This window comes from Pezoporus wallicus, unplaced genomic scaffold, assembly GCF_028554395.1.
Source record: "Pezoporus wallicus isolate ANWC-B61680 ecotype Strahan unplaced genomic scaffold, APGP_CSIRO_Pwel_v1 contig_8797, whole genome shotgun sequence".
Classification (NCBI taxonomy): Eukaryota; Metazoa; Chordata; class Aves; order Psittaciformes; family Psittacidae; genus Pezoporus; species Pezoporus wallicus.
The window spans coordinates 236,124-242,141 of NW_026641918.1; positions in this window are offsets into that span (position 1 = coordinate 236,124).

The window sequence follows — 6,018 nt, forward strand, 5'->3', positions numbered from 1 at the left end:
ATGTTGTACTTAAGGACAAACATGAATTTTCTAGCAGACCCCTATAAAACCCACAATAATAACAACACCTCCAACAAGATCACAATGAAAGTGAACTTAAAAGCATAACTGCTAAAGGCTTAAGAACAGCAAAGTGCCCACTCCAATTCCCAAAAGCCGCCTGAAAACTTACCACAACCATGGCCCATAAAAGCACAAATTCAGCAGTACAAAAATCCTTTGTTTGCTCCGAGGAAGCACAGAGGCAAGTCTGTACCCAGACATAAACCCCACTCAGCTGTGCCCAATGCCTATAATGTGAGGGTCTCGTTATGCCAACAGCCTCAGATGGGAGGCACCTGTGTGCACCCTCACACCCCCCAACAAAGTCACCTTCCTGCAACCTGTTCTGCTAAATACACTTTGCAACAGATACATCTCAGTATTTATGCTCCTAAAATGTCCAGGTTCTTAACTGAAAATAGGCTTTTATACCCATAAAATCCCAGAGTGGCTTGGGTTGTAAGGGACCTTAAAGCTCATCCAGCTCCAACCCCCTGCCATGAGCAGGGACACCTTCCACTAGGGCAGGTTGCTCCAGCCCTTGCAGCATCTCTGCACTTGCTTCAGCAGCTCCATGTCCCTCTTGTTTTGTTGCCCCAGAGCTGGATCAGGACTGCAGAGGGGGTCTTCCCCAAAGCGCAGCAGAGGGGGAGAATCCCCTCCATGTCCTGCTGCTCACACTGCTGGGGATGCAGCCCAGGATTCTGGGATGGAAGGATGCTTGAGCTGAGATTGGAAGCCAGGGAAAGTAAAGATGCTTTCTGCTGGCTTTACTCTGTCACACTGTAGTGGATCCCCACTGTTAGATTAATAACCACTTGGTCAAATCTCATTCCAACCTCAGTGGGAAAAGCAAAAGGTACTTCTACCAGTCACCTACAGTCAGCAGGCAAGAACCTGAAACTATCCTGACAATAAAAATACTGGAAGTGATTGCACTATTTATTTTCCCAACCTATGGCTTCTTCAGTCAGTCTGCACCTCTGATCTGGACCAGCCCTACATAGTCTCCATACTTCTCCAGCCAGTAAAACTGGAAAACAGAAAACTTTTTGGGCTATGCAACTGAGAAATGACAGGAAAAACCACATTGTTCTGTACAAACCGAGTATCTTAAGCAGAAATTCCTATGCTGACAGTTTGTCAGGCCTGAAGCCCTGTAAGAATGCTTCATTATCCCCTACACCAGGCTCTTCTTTCTCCAAAGGAAGGAGACATGAGCACAAGGCAAGTGATATGAGCTGCAGGGAGATGGAAGGTAATGAAAGAAAGTAAGGGGAGAACTGAGTTATCCTTCTGTAACTTCCCTGAAGGGTTCACTGCTAATGAAAATCCCATAAGAGGGCCATTTATCATATGAGTAAACATACTTGTGGCAGAATTCCTGGCATATCTCACCCAGTCTCAGGGCCTGTTATCCAGGCACCAAATCAAGATCACAGTTACTTGCCTGGTAGGCTGTGTGGTCTGCAAACTAAAGAGTGTGTGAGGACAAGGCCATGCAGACCTGAGCAAGGGCAAGAGCCAAAGCAACGGTGAGCTAGGCACAGATCACAGAGATCACAATAGAACAACTTGGACACAGCAAAAGCTTTTGCAAACTCCCCTGGTCACAAGGAGTGCTAGCAGGAAAGTTACTACTTTAAACAACAGAATATTAAGCCCAAAATACAGTGCAGAGATGTTCTTTCAGATTACTCCAGCCTCAAGCTGCTAGTTCCCGACTTCCCTTGGATCTAATTTGATCACGTTGATTATCTTCGTCGTCCCTACTAAATCAAATCCTACTTTGGAGGAAAACTCATTATACCCTGAACAGACAGAATGCTCCCAAGACAAATCTCCTCCCAGCTGCCAGGTAGAACTGAGCTTTCATTACAGGACAGGTCAACTGGGGCACAGAACTGCCCCCCATTCCTTCTCAGCACCACCCAGTGAAGTTGAATAGTAACTCAACGGGGAAGTAGGCCTCCTGCTCAGACCACAGCTGGATCCAGCTTGCTCACTGCCAAGATTAAACTCCTGCACAAGGTGAGTTTCTCCTTGAGTGCAGGATCTACACAGAGCCCAGTCTCAAATTTCCTCCCAGTTCAGAAGGTGAGTGTGATGGGAAGGACAAAAAACACCAGGAAAGGATAAAAACCAAGGGGAATGATTCTGCTCTGTGAATACCTCCCTTCCGAGCTCAGCTGAGCGTTCTGGAGCTGCAGTTTGTTAAGAGAGGGTGGAGAAGCCAAGGTAAGCAAAGAGTTTATAACACTACGAAGTCTTCCTCATTCTTAGTTCCTGCTGACCTACAAGGAACAGGTAAATACACTGGGGGAAAGCTCCTCAGGGCAGTAAATCATTGATGGGAGACATTTGCTGATGGACTTATCATGGATCAAGTAATGTAATTTACATCTGAAATTCAGATTTATTTCTCCAGGAGAGAGTTCAAGGACTGTTAACCTAATGGACAACACTTCTGGTGCTAAAAGAGAAGAACATTAACCCTGGTTTCTCTGACAAGAACACGGTCCTGGCCTCACTGATTTCATGGAAATGGAGTAAATCCAACCGCAAGAGAGGACCAGGTCTTTTTACAGTTACAGTTTCTAACTTCTGAAGCAGTGTGACAGTGTAAATCCAAAGAGCGAATATCCACTTTTTCCTCTGATCTCTCCCCTGGTATCATTTGTGAGCATATTCATTATCTGGCCCTTCTCCAGAAAGCTGTTAGCCCAGGATCTACATGTGGGACTGCGGTAATTCACCCTTCCTGCCTTCTAATACCGCAGCATAGCTCAGCCTGTGGGTGCTAAAGAGCTTGGTGCTTGAGGCAAACTGCTTTTGAAAACAGTTTCTTACACCTAGAATCATAGAATAGCTAGGGTTGGAAAGGACCTTAAGATCGTCTAGTTCCAACCTCCCTGCCATGGGCAACTGGCCTCAACGCCCAGCGTAACAAGAGGCCCTTGACTTCCCTGTTGACCACAACCCAGTTATCAGCTAGTATCAACCCTGGCACCATTGACAAAGGCCAACCTGTCAGACCTACGTACAACGGCTCTCCAGCAGAATTTAGTTAAGAGCCGGGCACCAGGAAACCACCAGCCTTTTTAATGCTACGTTCTTCACTTTATCTATGTTTGGTTTGGCAAATTTGCTTCCAGAAAAGCTTATTAGCAGCTTTTCTGCCACTAAGATTACCACAGGTGTACACTTGGTGTGCTTTTGGAACTCCAAAATACAGAACTCTTTGCTCTGTTGCTCAGAAGTGTAGGAGTGATGGGCTGCAGCAGATTTCTCACAGAGAACAGTGCATATTTTGTGCTATTTTGGGCTTTGATTTGTCAGAACTTACACTGGCTAACAGATGGGTGAGGGGGAGATTGGGAATCAATGCCTATTGCTTTTGGTAGATACAAGTGGATTCTCCAGGTCTTTCTTTTTCAGGGTCTGATACTGCCGGTCAGTGAATGGTAACAAGCAAAAGCAAGTCTCCTCTTTCTCAGTTCAAGCTTCTTCCAGTTCTTCTAATGACCAGACTGGATACCTGACTGACTTTAACAAAAGATTTTGTCCTCCTTAATTTATAAAGTCATCTTGTCTATCTGCTACTCTTTCAGGGTTATTCCTTTCCTCTCCTAGTGGTAAGTAACTACTCCCTCCATCTGACTTTCATTTCCTCCAAAGTAGATACTATTTAGCACTTCCCTAGCAGCTACACAACCTCATTTTACAGCTCCATTCTGCAACTGCAATCAACAGCTGTTAAAAAATACACTTTGGAGACCTTGATGTTTGATTTGAAATGCTTTCAGCAACAGAAGAGTTGCATAAAGTTGTTTGTGAGTTTATCCAACTCAATGTACCACTGGGTGTTGCATAGAGGAAAGTCCCCTTCTCACTGATTAGGTTTTACAGCCCCTCTTGGTTTTTAAGAGGAGCCTTGAAAAAGGAAGCCTTATTGGTCCATCTACAGCTTTTGCAAGATTATTGAAGGTTTTATATGCAGGTTTAATATGTTTGACATTGCATTGCATGTATAGAAGCACTTAGCACAGCAAAACAGCAGGACTGCTGATTCAGTGGGATGGGAAAGATGGGACAGGGTCCATCCCCTGGGGACATGACCCACCTGAGGAGTTCTGAAGTTATTTATAGAAGCTGGTCAGGTAAAAGTTGAGCTAAAACTACTAAGGACTTGTTAAAGAATTCCAGAAATAAACCTACTGGGTCAAAGCTGAACCAACCTGAGGCTGCAGCTTGTCCTTCTGCCAGTTCCTGTGATTCACTGCACAACCCAGTGTCTGCAAGGATCAAGGCTTCACTTGGCAAAGTTACTAAGCACATACTTGGCTTCAGACTGATTCAGTGATGAACTAGCTCAGTGAGACTCTTCTTACAGAAATGAGGCTTTTGCTATTTCAGACTGCTGGAAGCAACCCATCAAATTGTTTCATCAAGGAATAAAGCAACAAGCAGAAAGGTGGCCTCCAAAACTCGATACCAAACACCTCCTTCAATCCGCCTTTATCAGAGTTTCCCAGTTTATTTGGAAGGAGAAGCCAACAAGTTTTATTCTTGTTGCCCTGTGGTGAATGATTCCTTTTACCTGTGGTAGAAACACAATGTGCTCATGTATAGGTGCACTGTATCGAACTGTGTTTTTGTAGGAGGCAAGGATTAACCAGAAAGTGAGCACAGGCAGGGGCAGCCTCAGTAAGTGCAATGCACACCATCAGGAACATTATGTGTCTTTGTTAAGAGATTGGGGGCTTGATGACAGTCTCATGCTGGAAGACAGAATCAGCAGAAACCACCCAGCTCATTTCAGAACTCAGAGCCATGCAAAGCCATAAACCAAAGAGGTTCCTCTTCACGGAGCTCAACCACAGCTTCCTTCTCACAGCCATAGCAACATTTGATGCTGAACTTCACACTGAATGTTGAAAAGGCCCTTTTCATTTCCTGTTAAGAGAGGTGTAAGTCAAAGCTATCAAAGGAAAACCAACAGCCCTGTGATCCTTCTCCAAGTCCTGAATTTAAGTGACCCTGCACTTGATCGCTTTTATCAGCAGTCCCAGGGAAATTGCACCCTTCCAAATGTGAGGAGCCTTCACAGCCACTCCAGGCAGCGGTGGACTTCCAGAGGATCCCACAGACCACTAGAAAAAGAGCTATGAATAGTAAGTACTTCAGAAGCAGAACAAAACCCGTGGTTGCACCATTCCTCTTTTTATTTGTTCTTTCCTTTCCAATGAGCTGTCAACAGAGCATGAAAAGAAACATTGGTCTTTTCATTGATATTCTTTGCGTTTGTGGGAAAAAAACAACCCAAACCATTCTGAAACTCATGAATGTTTACTCAGAACTTAAGTGCGCTTGTTCAGAAAGCCATGGTATTTCATGGTATAGCACGAAATGCGATTTCCCACTGCCTTCCACAAACATAACCAGGAAGCATGTGTCACACGTATAACTCATCACCTGCCTGGGCACCAATTCCCTGTGGATATCACAGACACCTACCACTGAAGCTGCTTTTAAGTACCCATTGATACCCAAAGCTACGAATAGAGCAATCACAGCCGGCGACTAGACGAGACGCGATTGGTCAACCCGCTCTCACTGCGCCCTCCCATTGGCTGGCAGAGGACCGGACGGGACCTTCCTGTTCCCACGACGGAAGGGGAGAAGAGCTCTAGGCTGCGCTAGGGGCGCATGCGCTCGTGCATCGCGGTGTGTGCGCGGAGGGGCAGGTTGGTATGGGGGTGCCTGCCGGGGGGCGGTGTGAGGGGATGGGGTCCGCTCCCCTCTGTTATAAGGGGTTGTTACGAGCGTGATTGTGCTGTTTGACCCCCCCCCGGGGGCCTTCCGACCTCCTTCTGCCAGTGCCTCTGTGCCTGTGATAGTGTCTCTGGTATGCGAGTGGCGCTTGACCTCCGCTGGCAGCTGGAATGCATCTGTTTGGGGTTGTTTAGAGCTGTG